At 29.8% G+C, this 22,138-nt stretch overlaps 1 protein-coding gene across 2 annotated transcripts in view; it reads right to left on the reverse strand.

Moving 5' to 3' along the window:
- LOC132938656 (homeotic protein ultrabithorax-like) overlaps nucleotides 1-22,138 on the reverse strand; it is a 125,775-nt gene that overhangs the window by 82,822 nt on the left and 20,815 nt on the right. The window contains exon 1 of one of the 2 annotated variants that reach the window (XM_061005611.1): nucleotides 3,302-4,068. The exons of the other annotated variant lie outside the window; for it this stretch is intronic. The gene's annotated coding sequence lies outside the window, so the exon portion shown is untranslated. Of the gene's footprint in view, nucleotides 1-3,301; nucleotides 4,069-22,138 lie in introns of those variants that run through there. 2 annotated transcript variants of the gene reach the window in all.

Consider the following 22,138-nt stretch of genomic DNA (forward strand, 5'->3'; position numbering starts at 1 on the left):
TGCTATAGCTATGTGCTTCCGTGTACCTATTTATATAGTGCGTGGCTGCAATATATATATGTATAAAATAATATAAATTGTTCAGTACACGTGCGCTTATGCGTATAACATCCAAAGGACCCCCGCGACGACCGGGGTGCTCGTGCCGTGACAAAAATACTCGTCCTTGCGTCAGACCTTGAAAACGGACAATGTAAAAGTGGTATGTAGAAATGAAAAAAAAAAAGGTATAAAGTATATTCTCTTGTCACGCGTAAAAGGACCTATGTCGTATAACTATATGTATCTATATATTTATGTATACCTAAAACCAATTCGCGCGATCACAATATAATCTTATAATATAATATATTGTGTCGGATACGCGACGATCACGCTAGTCAGTTCGCTGCTGTCGTAAGTGCGTCGTTCGTGTGACGGAAATTCTGCTCCTATAGGTGAGTACCAAAATCAGATTTTCTTTTTTTTTTGTAAGCAGGTTAAATTTGTATTTATATAAAAATATTGAATTTTGATGATAACCCAACCGTTTTTAATAGATTATAGATGTATTCAGTCGAATACTAGGTATGGGTATATTAGGTACCTATATATTTATATACCCCATACCAGCCCGGTATAACCCATTGTATAGTTTGTATTTAATTAAAATTAAAAATTATTATATAGATAAAATGTAGTAGACATTCACATATTATATAATAATCATTATAATTCATATACACTATTTTTTTTTTTATAAAATATTAATATCTGTCTAAGTTAGATACTAATAATCAAATAAGATATCGTAGACATTTCAAGTTCATTTTAACACAAATTAAAAATTAAATTAATATATATTTAAGTATGACGCCTCTGCTTCGGGATATGAAATTACAATTTGTGTTGTCTTTCAAAATAGTAAAAACTTAAAAATTATAATTTTTTACTTATAATGATGACTTAAAAATTCAAATAATTTTAAAATATATTAATTTTAAAAACGCAAACCTAACCATATTATATTATTGTATTAGGTAGGCACCTACATATTTATTAAATAATTTGTTTGTATTTACTAGAATTTGACAAAATTATATTATTTTTAAATTTAATTGTCTTACATTAATTCAAAATTATTAGAATATTGTTTTAATTAGTAATATAGTATAGGTAACCTACGTAATTATTAAAAAAAAGCTATAACTCACTAATTGGAGTCTTAATAAATAAATTCTAAGAATTAGTTTATTGGGTACCTAACCTAACCTGGTATATAAATAGGTAGGTACTCTAAAAATATTATACTTGATATAATAAATTCCAAGTAGGTATTATATACTCGTATTATAGTCAATAAATTATAGTATTTATAGGTTAGGTAGTAGGTACCAGGTACCTATGTTCTAAATAAATATATAATATTCCTTGTTAGACACATTTATTATTGTGTATTTATTATATATATGTTTTTGTTTTACCTAGTTATAAAATATAAATTCATATTTTAGAATACTGCGACAAAACAAAAATGTAATATTTTAAATTTTGGAAAAATGTGTAACTTGTTTAGCACAAATCAAACGTAATACTTAAAAAAAAAGGTAATACTAGCGAAATCTAAATTATATATAATTTACAGAGGATAAATGAAAAAGGTGAAATACATCGATGAAAATATTAGGTAAACCTACTTACACAATTTATTAGAAAATCGTTAACCTGCAATATTGGAGTGCAGATAGGTATATAAGTATAAATAATAATAGAAGTGATGTGTGATTAACCGACATTATAATAATATGTAAGATAGACCTACAAGCCCTGGATCAATTGGACTCCGGGATACCATACACTTAGTGGGCCCCGACCCTTTCGACTTCAAACAAACTGTATCACTACCTTTTTACAACAGTATATATTTGTTTTTACTATATTACCAAGTACCATCATAGATAATAAAGACATCGATGTGTACAGTGTACCTATAGTTCTTCACAACTCAGCCCATTTTATAAACTTCATCATGTTGTTATCAATTATTAGAATATCAATTTAATATTTATTATCATTTAGTAATTTTTCGTGCTATAAAATTAAGAACATTGTATAATAATTACTACCTACTAAAATAATTTTATTTTTTTGAAAAATGTTTTGAACGCATTTAAAAATAATATTTTATGGATAAATATGGCAAAAGTTATAGCAATAATAGTAGGTATATATACTCCATTATAATACATACCAAAAAAAATATTGTTTCATTTTTGAAAAATGATTAAAATATTAATATTAATAACTATGACTCTAGTAATAATAAATATTATATTATTTTTCGGTATTATAATATTATATAATTAACTATATTTTTTATATGGAAATTATAGGTACTTTTTTAAATCGGATTTCATTCTTTTTACTATTTACTTATTAGGCACTAACGCTATTTTTACTTCACTATATCATTATTACTTTCGCTAGATTGCCATATTGACATATTGGCCTAGATATTATAGTATGGTAGGTAAATACAATAAATATGTAATACAATTTATAGGGATTCGTTACGATATAATTTATAGATACCTACTTCATATATTATATTTCCTATAATAGGTATATCTATAATTAAGTATAATATACATAATATACCTAACGGCTAATATGCATTTTATTTTTATATAAAGAGGGTATATCATAATTTCTAACACGTTTTCAGGAAAATTGAACTTTTCACTTTTCACTTTTACGATAAAGACTATTTTAGATAGGCATTATATATAAAACAACAATATTATTGATAGGTTAAAATTGTCAAAAAATGCATGGAAATTGTTTGTTGTTTCTTTTTTTATGATATATTAACATTAGGTACTACATTAATACATTAGTTATAGTTATTTTATTATATACCTACCACTTATGATATTCTCAAGTCACATTAGTTTGTAATTGTAATGATAACCTCACATTTAATTATCTTACACTCATTGACCTTATATATATATACTTATCATTTAACCACACAGAAAAACTGTGAAAAACTGAGTAATACTTATAACTTATAAGATATTGTATGTACGAGTTTTGCAAAATAACAATGTAAAATTTACATGAAGGTAAACCAACACATAAATATGTATATATAAATCTAAATATAGATACCTACTTATATACCTATAAATATATGTGATTGTTACAGGTGTTAATACATATTAAACCGGCCATAATTATAGGTATAATCATAAATAGACCCAACTTACCCTAATAATATAGGTATTAATAATAATTATAACAAAACAAGATAAAGACTTACGTGATGACGACATAATGACGAGCGGTGTGTAGGTTGGTTTGTATAAAATTACAGCGGATGAACAATGTTGCAGTAGGTAACTGCAGCGGTCTATATGCAGTGTGACACTACGGGTAGTGTTTAGGTTCAGGTATAAGGTTTATACCTTAACGAATAATTTATACGCCTATACCGGGCGTATTCCGCGCATAACCGCCGGTGCGGGTTGGAGAACTCGCGGCGATCACGTGCGCGTAATACCTACGCGTGCCGAGCGACGAAACTACGACCGTACGTGACCCGGTATCCGGTATAATATGTGTGTGCACTTGTAGGTATATAATATATGTATGTATTCGCTCTAAGTATCTGCATAAATATATCCGTGTGTGTGGGTGTGTGTGTGTGTGTGTGTGTGTTGCGTGCTTGCTGTGTGCTTATAGCACCGCCGCGAGAGCAAAAAAGCTTTTCGGACGTTAGATATTAGCCGTATCGTACGATATATTATACCCGGTAACTACCGGTAACCACCGGTATATTATTATGGTACCGAGTGCTGGCGTATAATGTTAATGTTATAATGTGATGTGAATCATTGTACTCGGTGCGTAGGTACGAGCTGCGGCGAACGGAGTCGAATGTGCCGCGTTGGCAATATGATTTAGAATTTTGATGAATCCACGGGACCCCGGAAATAGCGCGGTTTGAAATTCGAAAACGATGCGTGCGCGGGCGATTTGTTTTATTCATAGGGTTGTGCGGTCGCCGTACTCGTCGGACTGCCTGCCGGTGGCCGGGGTCGTTCTAATGAAGATATTATTATTATCGTCGAAAACGGGCGCGTCCGCGGCCGGCTGGCTGCCGCCCGAACCGGGCGCCCGCGGTCCAAGATGGCCGCCGGCCAATGACGTCGACGCTCCCGCGGTGGTCGCGCGCGCGCCGCGGCAGCATTTGTTATTATTATTACTATTATTATTATTATTATTATTTTTATTATTATTATTATTATTATTATTATTATTATTATTATTAATATTTCCACGGAACTGCGGCCGCGGTCGCTCGCTTCGCTGACGACGAATTAGCAATTTTTTCCGAAAAACAAAAATGGAAATTTACTCCTAGCACATGATCCTATGTATTATATAACAAAAACTACACTGAATATTATTAAATAAATAGTAATAAATAAATTATCTATTTCTGAAATATTTACTCAGTCGTAGGTATATAATACATATAGGTGCGCCACGATATATGCAATGGCAAATTGCATATAATTATATTGGTAAATAGGTACAGTCGAAAAACTTTAAAACTTGTTTTTTATTATTTATTCCCCTCTTGAGGTTAGGTAAATTCAAGTTAGGTATCTTGAACAATACATATTATGTCGAAGCGAATATTCAACTTCGAATTATTACGATTTGACTATAATGTATTATAACAATAATATATACTACTAGCCGACCAGTCACAGCTTCGCTCGTGATTGGTTGTTTATTTTGTTTTTGGACGATGATAATATTATGTATAATTTTTATTTAAATTTTATCGTTTAATGTGATCGGCAAGTGAATATAAAAAACGGTTAATGAATACGTATTGAAATGTTTCTAGTGGTATTAATGGTAAATTCATTTTTATAGCAAGTCATTACCCGTAAAAAAACGCAAATCTTAAAAAAACTATGATTGTTCAACTACTTTTGGGTGTAACATGCTGCAGTCTGCAGTAAGTGAAACTCAGCAACCCTGGTAGGCAATCCGACTACGTCGGATCACGGACAAAGGGCAACTCTTTCACCAATCACCTTAGTAGGCAATTTTCAATAATTCGATTTGATGCAAGCTTGTACTTGATCTACCCAAAAAACCAATAGCAACCGATAATAAATAAACACAAATAATTTCTACTGTTGACTGTAACCAATGAGAACTATTAATAAATAAAAATCAAATTTTCAATGTCCCTGTTTGAACACATCTTTAAAATGTGAATTTTGGCAAATCCTTTCTTATTGCCCGGCGAAAATATGAGATGAACCTCTATTCCAAATTCCAAGTTTGTACGCTGCGTAGTTATTGAGTTACAGCGATCAGTGACTAAGTATTTTGATTTTATATGTATAGAGAGATTACCTATACTGTTCTATAATCTATAGATTCCTACTTATCTATACATAACCAAATCCATCAAAGATACCACATGCATAATATATTTAAGCTAATTAACATGTTGGTAACGATGTTGCCATTAATACCAATGGGTACGACATTGCACGACACAGACTATAAATATAATAATTTTAAAATTATAATTTTTCCATACATGTATAGGTTACCTGGTACCTATATATGAGTAGGCACCAATAGGATAGTTATATATATAATATATAGATAGGTATATACATGCGAAATAATATATTGGTAATACATATAATATAGGGAAATATCAATATATGTCTTATAAATATTATAAATAAGGTTTTTCTTACCTATAATATATGTATATATAGTTATATCACAGTATCGTACTTACTACATTAGTGCCTATATAAGATAATGGTTTTGGAAATGGTTATAGTATTTGAGCGTCGTAAAAATTCGGAGGTTGTAAAAATGTATAACGCCTGATGTTAACTATATATATAAAATAACATACGCTGGAGTGGAACTTTATAAATTAGGTTTATGATTTATTTAACTAAGTCGATATATAATTACCTACCAGATAAAATATTAAATCGAAGGCATAATATATTATTATACGTTTAATAGGTAGGTACCAATAATACCTACACAGTGCTCGCATTAATATATATAGGTACACAAGCTAATGGCTAATATATATATATTTAAAATAATGGACATATTTTCAAACCATATAAATATATTCTATAATATATCTATTTTATTTCAAAGATTATCGAATAATGATGAGGGATGTAACATAATATGTATAGTTGGGTTTATACGCCGCAGTATAAAAAAAAACATTTAAATTCTCGTAGGCCGTATACGGCTGTAACTATGTATATATTTATGTTCCCGTTTTCTTTTTATGACTTTATACATATACGCCATACGTATACACGTTAATCAGACGTTTATTCATTTATATAAGTAATAAATAATTTATACTGGTGTTTTTTTTTTTATTGCATATTCGTAAAATAACTAGGTATACCTAACCAATACGAACACAAATTTAAGCAATTATATATACCAACGGTATAGAGTTATATAGGTACCTATATAATATTATTATACTAAATAAATATTACCTGAATATACCGTAAGTATCGTATATCTATAATATTTGTTCGAAATTCTAACCAATTAGTAATTTTTTCGATTTTCAATTTAATATCAAATTAGTATTTTTTTTTAAAAATATTATAGATACTAATAGATAATAAGTGTATACTTGTATACCTATTTATGTGTAATACGCTGCAACAGATATATAGGTACCATACAAGGTATACAAGGTTATACCTTTACATATCAACAACAACATGAAACAGTTGTTGTTTCAATAACACTATACACATTCAGCTCAGAGGTAATTTTACATACAAATACACTTCATCCCCTCCAGAAATATTTTTTTAGTGTTGGTACCATCATTATATATTTATATATTTATACAAATACATATGGATAGGAGGTAGATATATATGCATTATATTACGCAATAAAAGTCTTTATTAAGTTATAATAGTAATTATATATTTATAGTATATACGTAGATAGGTACATAAATATGTAAATGTTTATATTTTATGTACATATCTATTCTTTGAGTTTTTAATAATTCATCTTATAAAATAATAATACTAAATACAGCAAATTATCTCTAACAAAAACTATGTTAAATGCAATGTGATAAATTAAAACCAGATATAGCTATTATTTATACAGGGCGTGTAACAGAAATAGCTACCTAACAATAAAATGTAATTAATACCTTTATTTATTCTATGGTTATTTTACATCCCCCATTTATTTGGTTTGAAATTATCTATACTTTTCTCTTGGACTATTTTCATATATTTTAGCTTTTAGGTATTAATTGTATTATTAATATTATTAATATTATAATTGCATTAAGAGCTTAGTTGATTTTTTTTATATATAAAAAACGCCTCTTAATCATTAAATATATTATGATTTCATAATATATACAATAATTGAATAGGTATATTTGTATAATCACTGACAATATAGTATAATATACCGATAACAGAATTTTAACTTTACTGTATACAACTTACAAAAACTGCGTATATACCTATAACAAATGTAGGAATTAACTGGATTCCTTACTTACACTTCGACCACTGTATCGTGTATATATTACATAATAATAATAATTATTATTATTATTATTATTATCTAACATGTCAATAACAAAATGTCTTTAAATGACGAAGATTATCATTGTTTCTATATAGAAGCTGAGTATATAGATATAATATAGTATTTTCGTCGTAAATATAAAATATGCTTGTAGGTATACAATATGTAATGCCGGATGTCCGCGATGACGAAATTCTGTTGACGACGTCATCGTTTTATATAGTACAGGAACCGATACATTATTATTTCATTAATAAATAATAATTAAATATGAGAGACAACATGGATAGTCTATAATAGTTTATTCTTACAAATTATTCAGAGCTAATATACAAGAAGTACACTGCGGGTGATATCGCAGAGCTAAAAAGATATTATTGAAAAAAAAAACCAGATTATACGCGATTTACTTTTTAATATATAGAACTATACCTGAAGTCTAGAACGTTTTGATTTCAAAAATATAATAGTATTATATACCTACATAAGTTTCAGATAATAATATAACTTCTTGAACCGACCAGAAAATTCATCATAATTTTTCTCGTGGACAACATTATAGGACTACGATTTATGTACTATATAAGCATCGTACTGCGCGGCGTAGTAATTATTCATTTGCCGGTTTATGTGCATATTAATATAATATTGTGTATTCGAGTTTCACACAACAACAACAGGTACATATTATTATACAAAGTAAAATAATGCGCCATAACCGCACAGCGGGCGCCGAGGGAGATATAATTATATATTATACGATGTAAACGCTGTGCAGTAAACGCACGCGCGTTTTATATTTTTTTTTTCTGCTGTTTTATATATATACTATTATTATACAAAATAACGTGGTCGTCAAAAAAAATAAATAAATAAATAAATAAGAGGGCGGTTTAAAGACGCGACATAGTATGCGAAAACTTTTCGTGTAGTAACGGCCTAGCGCGGTTTGTTATACGGTCAAACTTCGCCCTTCGCGTATAATATTTTAAGTTTTTTTCGTCTCTCTCTCTCTCTCTCTCTCTCTCTCTTTACGCGTCTCGTGCCTGTATAATAGCGGCAATAACAACAATAGGACTCGCGGCACGTAAGCCGCCCGAGCGTAATGGGAAAACTTTTGTGCGTATATATATATATGACACCGCATAGCGCCGTAAACTCTTCGGCTAAATAACGACAAATAATAACATCCCGTCGTAAAAGAAAAAACGCAAACAAAAAAGAAAATCGGGCGAAAAACGTTAGTGAAAAAAATGGCGGATGCCGTATAATACCCATCATATGCATAATATATTATATTAGGTAGGTAGGTATTTGCATAATTTGTATACTTTACGAAGAAATATATAGGTGTACGAAAAACGAGCTTTGCGTAAGGGGGTGGGGTGGTTTGAGTGTGATGGTACAATATATATATTATTATAAGTACCATAACTATATATACTTATACGCAAGTAATTTAATATTCGGGCGTAAAATACACGCTTTTCGCATGTTCGGTGGTGTACTCGTCTGCTGAAGTAGCAGTCCGCCATAGACTCTCGACGTTACCTGAATATAATATAATATTTGAAATATTTTGATGAAATAGAGTGCCCTTAAAATGTGACATTGCTGAAGAAAAGTGACCTATTTTATCGGTCTGCCATCATATAATAATGTGTTCTCTATTCAAATATAATATAATATAAAAAGTTTATTATTACAAATTGGTATTATATTTATTTTAGAATGTGTATACAATATAAATTATAATTTTCGTAAGTACCGTTCAAATGATAAAAAAAAATATACAATATTGAGCGCATAACATCATCGTACTGTACACAATTATAGTGTATGGACCAATATATAAAACAAATATTTTTTTAAATTAAACACCCTCTAAGTCTCAAGGTATAACTTTTTATTTAATATGGTCTATTAGTTTAAGTCTATTAACCATCCAATAAACCAACGTAGGTTAAAAATACATGAGTGACCAAACATAGAAATATTATATTAAGTATAAATTAGTATTTATTATCTAATCATAATAACAATATTATATTATATGGAACCTGGCATTCACTTATAAAGAAAAAACAATTTAATGAAAAATTCCATTTAAAAAATGATTTTCAGTTTTACCTGCATTTTTTAATTTTTCTTTGCTTAAAATCCTCATCATTTGGAATATTACCAACATTTAAACAAAAAATGTGAACCAAATCAGACAAGTCGTTTTCGATTGATGCGATTACCAACGGATAGCTTTTCATTTTTATTTTATATGTAAATTCGTATAATTATAGGTTGGTACGTTATTTTCTATCGTTTATGAACGAAATTCGATGCAATCATATGCGCAAATTGGGGGGGGGGGGCTAAGCCCCCTCAAAAACCTAGGACATACAATTTTAAAATGCTATATTGCAATAGTTTGCTTGCCTTTAATATATTCAGCCCCCCCCCCCCCCCAAGTCAAAAGTTGAAATTGCGCCTATGGATGCAATAATAAATCGCATATTATTACGTTAATATTTCATATACCTCATACAATATTTAATCGGTAGCTAGTATATTATACACGTTTCTTTTGTCTGCAAACAGATGGATTTTATTACAATACATTATGAGCTACACAGGTGTATAATGTATATTATTAGAATGTAAGTCGTATATAAAACTTATATACCTATTACGTCTACGTGGCTTATCCCGCAGTATTATAGGTTTATATTATGATGTAGAAATAATTTTCATTGTTACGCTACGCTCAATACCTAGGTATAGTTGTATATATGTAGGTACCACCTAGGTACTATGTTTATTCGAATAATATCAGCTATGCCATTATAATGATATGACGTATGCCCTAGAAATTTGAACTATACATTGTAATTTTCACTCGTGTGTAGCAGTGTAATGAAAACTACTATTATATTACAAATTTAATGGATTTTTGTGTGTGTGTTAGTTATGTACCTACTTACTATAAAATCGATAAACGTCGAATATGTTAGTATTATATAGAAACAAATATTATACAATTTGGACATTAAATAAAGGACATTTAATGTGTCTTATATACTTTTATTTATTGTATAGTTGTTTAATATTCGTATACGATTTTCAAATAAACATAAAGACAAAAAAGTTAACAGATTAGGAAAAATTATACTTAGCAAATATTTTGTATAAATGTATTTCAACTACTTATTCGATAATCCTTATGATCTAGTAAGTTTCCGTAAACAGATAGGTTCAATTGTTTATTAATAACAATTTGATATTATACCTATTTAATATTATACAAAGATAATATAATAGCGATAGTTAAAATTATAACTATTATATTATATTATTAAGAGTTAAAAATGTAACATTGTTAGTCCGTCCTCTAAAATTTTAGGAAAATAATGTAGGTACTTACATTGTAATGCAATATTTTTGTGCATAAGATATAATATACAGCGCTGTAAAATATTGTACAGCGTATGCACCAATGGACATAATATATATTATTATTATTATTATTATATTTTACATATTTAATGTACGCCTACGTGAGCATAATATATGCGTATAACATCAGAAAATACTAATCGTGTACAACTATTATATATATATATTATATAATATACTATGTAGGTATACCCACGGTAACGCTTTATTGTTCGTATTGTTCATGTGTACCTATACATAGTTAGGTAGGCATTTAACATAAACTATATCATATCGTGCAAGTATACGAAGTATAAATATGCGCTATAGAGGTACCTATATACTGTGTTCGGAAGATTTCGCCAGACTTTTGCTTTAAATACCCCTTGTTTAAAATTTACGATGACAAGACTGTTCATTATAATATGGGTATAAACTTGTATTAGTTGTATATATAATATATAATAGGCACGTATTTAACCATATAATATAATATATATTATTATATTGTACTTATAAGACGACGAAACATCGGATATTCGGATAATATAATATAATATAATATATTGGTATAATAATAATATAAATAAAGTCATGTGACGTGCCGACGTTGCGCGGTTTTGCTGTATTTTAAACAAATGTGTGTGTATAATGTAGGTGTGTGCGAGGCATGGGAACAGTATATTATGTACGAGAGATTTATGCTAGAAATTGATTTATAGGTACATAATATATAACATGGTAGGCATAAAACTACATCGATGCATCAGACAATTATACAATACCTATATATATATATAGGTATTGTATAATTTATTTTCTTTTAAAATCGCACTGACTTAATATGTATACATAAGCATAGCCATATAGGTACTGTAGTTTAGGCGTAATCTAAGTTAGGTATAATATCTCTCGGTGGAAAAAATGCTTAACACTAATAAACATATGAGTATAATATACTATATATGACTATCATAATATATGCAAATGTAAGAGCACACTAGCTATAGCTTTATGTAGAGCATCTGGTTTGCCAGGCTCGAAAGACCGGACGGTTATTTCGAAGGCAGCTAATGGAAATCCATATATACCTCCATATGTATATATATATGTATATACAATATGATATATATATACAGTAATACTTTAGTACATCCAAGTATTACTTAAGAACGCATAATAATTTATATTATACTGTCTGGTTGCAGTGGCGGCAACGGGATACATGGTATTATTCTTATATTTTTCATTTTCCGACGGGCTATGTATACATATTATATATTATATACCTATGTATATGGTAAACTGAAATATATGATATTATATATTGTATATACTATATAGTATATATAGGTATGGTGTTACCCTACAAGTTCTTATCCACTTACGGCTCGCATTCCGTTGCATTTTGGTCCCCTGTACGAACAGCGGTATAAATCCTTTTCGAAACGCGTTGTTTTACGACTCGTTTCTTTTCATCCGTTTTTTTTTTTGTTAATGTATATATACATACACCTTCAGTAATGCTGTAACCGACATTGCAGAGTTTTAATTATAATATTGCCACGTACACGCAGCAACACCACGACTTATAGTTGTATAATATGTATATGTATACGTATTAGTGTGCAGGGGCATATAAATTACAATCGTCGTTATTATACTCCACGTACAAAGACGTACTTGCGACGTATAAAAACGTTTCAACTTTTATCGCGATGAAGACATTACAAGAAAAATGATTTAGGTACGCCTAAAGTATAAAATATATAAAAATATTATAATTTTAATATGCGTACCTACGTTCAAAAAACACCACCCGCCGATCAGCTGATTGCGACCCCAGGCGCCGACGCCGCTGCGTCGTATTCGTACATGGGGTTTAATTAAATTTGAGCGAATTCAATTTAAAATCAAATTACTTTTTGTTTTAAAAAGAAGAAAAATTATCGCTCGAATAACGAATACTCGAGACCGTTGTTTGTTATATATTCGTTCATTTTCGGTTCTACTATTTTTCACTGTCACGCAAATACAGCTGAAGAGTATAGTATAATTATTTCAAACGTTTAAAGTAGATGTTGCGTAGCTTAGATAATTAAATACAATTTGTCTTATACCGACCTTTAGATTCATGTTATGAAAATAAAAAATGGTAATAACGTGGCATTGCTTAGCATGGCGTGTGAAGATTACCTACTGACCAATATTGAATCCTGCAGTAGCTAGTTTAAGTTCTCTGAGGTCTCTACAGTATTTACGTTTTAGGGGATGAGGTGGATTCTCAGAATATTATATTTTTTTCACTACAAATATTACGAATACTCGTTCGTTAATCATTCACTGTGAGCTTACAATAATATTTTGTGCATATTAAACAGTCTGGGGCAATCTTAAATACATCACTTAGGTACGTATCGGTATAACAATATATACGATATAACCTATTTTTAGCTATACCTATATATTTTATAATATTGTTGTTGTATCCTAAATATCGCTGATGACATAATATTACATTAAACCTGTATTAACAATTATACGCAGTCATATATAATAAAGGTCGAACAATATATTATGCTATTATGAGATAATATCATATAGGTACATATAATTTTTATCATACAACGTAACTACAACTAACAATTGTGGGTGCAACACAATATATAAACATAAATATAAGCACACTAAAAAAATAATTGTTAAAACCTATTAAAACGTTATATGATACATAATGTCGGGTGTTTAACTATTTTATAACTATATAATGGAGTATCGATTCAGAAAGAATTGCAAAAAGCTGGTTTAATAACTATATTATGATTAATGTTCGGTCGTATATACGACGTATATACATTTGTTTTTATTCGTAATTTGTGTCATTATAGACTATATTATATATTAAAGGCAAACGCACATTGATAATTTAAACGTAACACGTGAACGAATTATCTATATATTTGATAGGTATAGGTACGTATTTAATTACATAGGCACAATAGTTCAATTGGTACCTCCTAAATTTAATTATATAATACACATAAACATTATAGATACCTATTACCTATACGATATTATAAACAAAATACCCTTTAGACATCATATTTTATCGAAACAAAACAGCAAATAATGAAAAAAATATATTTAATAATATTCATAATAAAAATACGATAATTATAAATAATTATGATAATAGTATAGTTATGGGTACCGCAGTCTAAAGTATCGTAAAAAATTATAATATAAAGTTTTTAAGAGAACAGAGCAAAAAACTATTCTACAGAACATAATATTTAGTATACAATGTATCTACTATCAGTATGACTGATCACCATAATAATATGTCCATATGAATAAATACAGAATTTAGGTATTATACTATTATGTACTCTATCTCTGGCCGTTTTATTCCAACAGCATAATATGCATTTCAACATGAAAATATTTGTACCCGACGGGTCGACTAATCGATATATGTACACCCGCGCGTCCTATATCTCATCCGTGGTTTAGCCGGGCTCGAAGATCATCGGCTTTTGCGTAGGGTCCTCTATAATATATAATGTGATAATATGTATATATATACAAAAAGTGATATTGTATCGTTTCCATCGTGTGTATAATATAATATACATGTGCAAATACGTACGCCATAGCTGCAGAACGATGCGGAAAATACTCGGCCTTCTTATTTCTTTACGCTCGTTTTTCGTTCCCCTAGCTCTTGTATAATATATACGTCATATATAATGATATATAGGAACGCCGTTTCATTTTTTTTATTACATATACGACATATTATTATATAGGTGGATACTTTGTATGGGTATTGTTGTTACGTTACAAGATAGGTATATGATGTATAATATATAAATTCTATGCGTTCGAGTATCGCGTTTACGACATTTTTTGTCCTAACCACAGCCTATATATATATATGCGTGCATATTACAATAAATCGTTCGGCAACGATGTATCGCACATTACAATATAAACTTGCGTTTATTATTATATATACGTTCGCATATAAACTCTCTCGCGAATTTACGGACCTATAGGTACACGCCGTATATTATAAAGGTATATAGTCGTATATGCTCAAAGATGAAAAGCGTTAGTCGCGCAACACTATATTTTTCTACGTGACGAATACACGTATATAGGTACCTATATAATAATAAACGTATAATGTATATAAATATACATTGTATCTATTTTACAATACCTATATATTATTATATTATGTACAAAGTAAATGACAGTATATTATAACAAATCCAGTGGCGTAACAATCAGTTAGTAATATTACTGACTAAGATCATAGATTAATTTATGTAATTGCCTGTTTCGCATGTTTTAAAAAAAATATATGTAGGATTTCGTAGGACTTATGGTAAGGACCAGAGTTTTACAGCTCCGATAGCTTTGATTCAATCCTCAGACGTGTGTTTATAGTAACTCCCTTACTGAAATATTTACCTATTAAAAGTTCACCGTTTATATGTACCAGTCGACAAGTTACAATAATTAGTATAAAATTAATAATAATATGTCCAAATAAAAAAAACATAGTTGAACAGACGCTGATTTGAAACTATACCTGGTTAATTTTCTCAGTAGAATTAATGATAAATTAACAATAAACCATATAGTCAAATATTGATATTATGAAAATGGACATTCTACATACTTTTGTATTTGGACGACTATTATAATATAAGATATCATCATATACAATATAAGTACCTATACCTACCTACTACACTGGACCGAAAAAAAAATATAAATACTTGATACTTCCAAGATATAAAACGCGCACGTCCGTTATATTCGAGCAATATCCGAATTCGTTTTCTCCCCGTTTTATGTGCGCACGAGACGCCTGCCGAATTTATATAACATAATATAATTCTCGTATATTATGTATCATTTTTATAATATAATACAATCCCTCTCGTTGTGTGCGTGTTTTTTTTATCAGATGTCCGAGAAGTTCGATGGTATTGCAGCAAATAAAAACGTCCGCAGTAAAACTTATATATGACTCGAATTTATATATATATATATAATATAATATACGAAGTTTCGATGTAGACGCCGAATGAAGCTTCCACCTCCCCCCCCCCTGCTGGGGATCGATTGGGGTACTTTCCAATTTTGCAGAGGACTCTCGACTGCCCCTTGTCGCGCGCACACGCCCGTTCGCGTTGTATTGTATATACAATTTGCCACAACTATGTCGAGGACGATCGGTTTAAGCGCCGCCAAGTCATTACCACGGTTTTATGTGCTCATACGATAAAAGTCAAAACTGATGCGCACCCCCTCCGACGAGGGCCATCCCGTTCACCCGACCGTTTGTATCATATATGTATATAAATAAGTTTGTGTGTGTATTTGCGAGTATTACGGCGGGATTCCTATTAAACTATCCGACAGCAATCAATTGATATACAGTTTAATGTGCGTCTATATTATAGTATAATATGTACATTCGTTTTTTATGTAGTCACATAATTCGCCCTCGACAATACTATACACAATATATGTATATAATATGCGCCTAATTATATCATATATATTATATGCTATACTATACGCACGATAGATACCCGTGATAACTGTTCCAATGGTATTATAATAGAGTATTTTCCAAGTTACACTGATGCAGTGTTATTATATTGGTCCCGAGTGAGTAAGTTATATATATACGCCATGTATATACATTGTATAATAATATGTAATGCTGTAATCGCCGAATCGAATTTATTTATCCCGAGCGCAGAGTATTAAGTAGTTTTTCTTTTACTACTGTATACGATATTTTAAGAACGAATACTAGCTATGTTTTTATAGCCGACTCTCCAGACTGTATGTATTTGTAGTTTTACGCATTCGTTGTGAAATCGTGAACAAACGATTCACGAAAATTATGAATTTTACGTATTGTTTATAATTGTTTACTCAACGATCTCGCAGTTGTTGGTTATGAGAGTGACTTATGTGTCCATAATAATAATTTATTGAATCAAATCGAACGCGTCAAAATGTATCAATATTATAACATAACCTCTCTACGACGCATATGGTCAAAGAATTTCGACCGTTGTTGGTAGGCATACCGAGGATCGTCTTAGACTTTTAAATATTAAATTTCAACGCGATGCATTTTTGTAGAATAGAAAGTAGTTGCTACAATATGAAAATAAAAATAAAAATATATCAATCTAAATTCATAATATCGATAATATTACGAATTTAGCTACTACTGCAGCTTACTCATCTATGTGTAATTCGTCGTTGTTAGTAACAGCTTTATACCGTATTACTCAATTTTCGCCGTTATAAGAAATTATTACTAGTCAAATTCTAAATGAAATACAAATTAAACAATTATTGTTTGTATATAATATAAATGAAAAGCTGGTCATTGGTAACCGCATCAATCGGAAATGCTAGACCAATTTGTCTCATTCATTTTTTGACGTGTTCTTAATATTCCAAATGGGGTTTTTACGGAAAGAAAATTAAGAAAAGTTACTCGGAAATTTTAAAATTCGGGAAAACTGAAACTCCTTTTTTCAATGGGTTTTTTGTATTTGTTCTTTTTTATAAATAGTTGCTATTGGTTACATATCATAATACAGTACCTATAGTAGAAATTAGTATTTTTTTTCCTATATAAATGGTGGCCACTGGTTACATATAATATAATTGTTATCATGATTGGATATAATATACTGGACCGTTATCAATACAAGTTATATCAATAGATTCCTTGAGACTTGAAATTAGGATAGAGTTTTTATAGTTTATTTTTTTAATCCCTATACCTAGATAGCTTAAGGGAGCTCATACACAAATTAGTTTTCAGCTCATAAAAAGAATATTATTTTTTTTATTTATAGGGTTGCGATTATTTGATTACATCATATTATATTATTATACATTATTATTAGTAAATATATATGGTATAAACCAAATTTTTTTTTAGAGTATACCGATTTATGAAAAAAAACACAAATATTTAGCACGGGCAATGCTGGCGGTGGGACAAACCGGATAGCTATAGTAATATATATTTTCCTAAGAAGTATATTATGTTCTGTAAAACCGAATACATATACAAGCATTGTCATTCCGAATTCATATTATATTATTCCGTTAATTTTTTTTCCAGGTTCACGACTACGGGTACATCGGGACTCTCGCATGCGCAACACCTGCAGCATAGAGTATAATATATAATATTTTATATACATATATATTATATGGATGCATCGTCGAACTGCCAACAATACCTCAGTGGTCGACGGACGTATTTAAACCAACCAGAAATATGTTTATTCTTTATAATATTACATTTTTAAATCTTATATAATATATGAGTAAGTCGGAATGCACATCGACAATACCGAACGATTTACATGTAAGCATATGTTGATGGCTGTTGAGGGAGGTGTGTACGAGACTACAATAATAATAATAATTGTTCACGCATTTTTGCCCACGACACAATAACAGAGTGAACTGCGAACAGTGCACCATAAATAGGTATTTTAATAGTATACAACCCATAGGTTTGCTGTATAGCAAGGAAACGCGATTATGTATTTTGAGACACCCAAGACCGTGAATTTTTGGTCATAACCGAACCGTTGTAAAGGGGACGGCAAGAAATGTAGGGACGAGAAAAAAATGAAACGTGTAAATACCATACTTATATTATATATGTCTATGTACTCGGATTGCCATTTTTATATTTTCCCGTGCTTATACATAGGTATATTACTTATCATGCTCCCCTTCGGGTTCACTTCACGGCACAATGGTGACGGTGTGGAGACGGCGGCTGCGAATTTATCGAGTGAGACATCATCTTTTTCGCGTTTATATATTTTTATAATAGTGTGATTTCCTTTGTACCGACGAGGACTCCATAATATACTATATGCCTACCTACATAATCCGACTGTGAGTTACGACTGCGCTTATATATTATTATAGTTTCATATATACATGTGAATACAATATAATATATACCTTGTTCTTTGCAGGGTACGCCGCCATATATACGCTTAAAATAATAATAATAATAACGGTCCCTTGATGGGTTTTTATTGTTCTCGGCGAGTCGGCCACACCAGTCCCGCACCGATCCTCCCATCATAATATACCTAACCACCGAAGTCTTAGACGGTTCTGTTTTTGACGTTTTTCCCGTCACCCTATAATATAGAGTATACATAGGCCATGCACTTGAGATCTACACTGTATAGGGGTTGCCGGCTGCCTCACATCGTTATTATGCGTTCACTCCTTATAGGAATACATATAGAAATAAGAATGCAGCACTTGAATAGGCGTATTATACTACGTTACTGAGCGTTAAGCATACGTAAAAAAATGCGGTATAGGCTCCGCCTTTTTGAAGTAAAATAATAAATGGTATAAATATTGCGTAAATGAATTTGAATGCACGCCCGAATAAGAACCCGTAATATATACTTATACAGATTTTGACATTTTGACAAAATTTGAACGGAAAAATCGTTATAATACGTTGGTAGGTACATATATTCAAGAATAATTAGAATAAATTATCATATATCAATAAAGACGTGACCACCACGGCGCCACTAAGAAATGATTTTACTGTAGAGATGACTTACATCAGTATTTAGATTATTAGATAAAGTCGATGCGATAAAAACAATTTCAGAAAAATTTATTTTAGCTATAACTTACTATGGATCGGGTACTACTTGCATTTACATGTTTTTTTTTGTAGTGATCGTAGATTATTCCAGATAAGCTATAAATTTGTTTTATTAAATGGTGAAAATTAAAAAAAGTCTGAACTTGCATGTTTGATCATATATTTTGTTATATTTCAGATAAAGTGGATATTTGAGCAATTTTTAGCATATTCTTAGCATATTTTTGGTAACTATCTATTTTTGGCTATAAGTTACTATAACTATGGTAGGTAAAGTATACTAGTATGTAGTAGTACATTGTACACTCTAAAATAAAATAGAAATTATATAGGTAGGTAACTTATATATTATGCTTACTGCAGTGACATAAAATTACATTTTAGATTCTGAGCGAAGCGATGAATGTATTAATTTTACAATGATGTGTGTTTTTTTTTATTTTTTTATTTTTTTTTTATTTTTTTTTTTTTGTGTCTGTCATCACCTTTTAGGACAGTAAAAGTGCTTGGATTTTCTTCAATAGTAACTTTTCTGATAGGAAAGTGAATCTAGTTGGTACTTTGGGGGGGGGTCAAAAGTAAAAATTTCCCAGTAGTTTTCAAAAGCGACGTGAAAAACAAAAGAAAAATTAAGGAAAAACGGGAATTTTTAGGCAAAATCTGTTTTCGAGAAAATCGATTTTGGTTTTTGGTGTAACTCTAAAACAAATGACCGTAGAGACATGAAATTTTGACTGAATGTTTACATTAGCCTTTTCTATACACCATAAAATTTACAAAATATTTTGACTCTTTATGAGCTGTTTACGGGCATTGTCAGTTTTCAATTTTTTTAGTTTTTTTTTCTATAAATATCAATAAAATTTTATCTGTTGAGTAAAAAAGCTTGAAAATTTAATAGAAGGCTCCTAGGTTATTGTTTCATAGATCGATGAAAAAAATTAAAAATCCTTAGTCACAGTTTTTATTTATAAGCATTTAAAGTTCAAATTTTGACAAAATACGGAAAAATCACGAAAAATAGCAAATTATTTTGAGTTGAGAATTCATAAAAATTTTTCTTTTTAAATCTAAGATTTGAAAATGTAATATAAGATTACTCATAAGTTTGTCTACCTTTATCAAAAAAAAAATGTCTAGAAGAAACTTATATTAAATTTTTATGAGCGTCTGAAATTTATATTTTTACAACATTTGATATTTACTCGATTTCTCATGTAACAATTATCTTATTTTATTGTAATTAAAAAACGAATGACTGTAGATACTTGAAAATTTCACTGAATGTTTATATTAGCATTTTCTATACACCATAAAATGTTGAAAATATTTTGACTCTTTTTGAGCTGTTTACGGACATTGTCAGTTTTCAATTTTATTAGTTTTTTTTTCTATAAATATCAATAAATTTTTATTTGTTGGGTTAAAAAGCGTGAAAATTTAATATAAGGCTCCTGATATATCGTTCTAATAGAACTTGAAAAATATTAAAAATACATAGGCACAATTTTTTTTTATAAGCATTTAAAGTTCAAATTTTGACAACATTTATCAAATTTATAATTTATTTATTATTTTGTAGTTAAAAATGTATAAAATGTTTAACTTTTATGGCTAAAGATTGAAAATTTAAAACAAGGCTCCACGTAAATAGGTTATATATAAATTACTTTATTCACAATAATATCGTCAAATATACTTGGTAATATCATAGGCTGACTGACCGATTTCGCTCAGAATCGTTTTTCTTATACAATGATATTATATCATTGAATTCAAATTCAACACCATCAATTACAGTGACCCACTTGTAACCTACTGTACATCAGAGCGACATCCACTTATCCACCTTTTTAATATTCTCGTTGTATTATATACTCACTCCACTTAAATATATCTACACGGATTTTGACATTTCGGCGAAATTTGAACGGAAAAGTTGTTATAATACGTTGGTAAATGGTATTCTACAAAAATGATGATAGTAACTAATAGCCGCTAAGAAACGATTTTACGGCAGAGAGAACGTTTTTCGGTATTAAGATTATTAGATATACTGTCAATGCTATAAAAACAATTTTTGTATTTCCATTTATGCATGTACCTAAAACTACTGTAGGTAGAGTATCCATATATTATGTAGTATTTGTGGTACGTGCCTACACTCTAAGATAAAATAGAAATAATATAGGCAGGTACCTTATACCTTATCTATTATACCTCTACTGCAGTGACATAAAATTACATTTTTAATGTTCTCGTTGTATTTTGTACTCGCTCCACATACATATGCAATAATAATGTATGCATTCCATAGCTTGTACGATGTTTGTCTGACACTATTTTTCA

Source organism: Metopolophium dirhodum, chromosome 2 (assembly GCF_019925205.1).
Source record: "Metopolophium dirhodum isolate CAU chromosome 2, ASM1992520v1, whole genome shotgun sequence".
NCBI classification, from domain to species: domain Eukaryota; kingdom Metazoa; phylum Arthropoda; class Insecta; order Hemiptera; family Aphididae; genus Metopolophium; species Metopolophium dirhodum.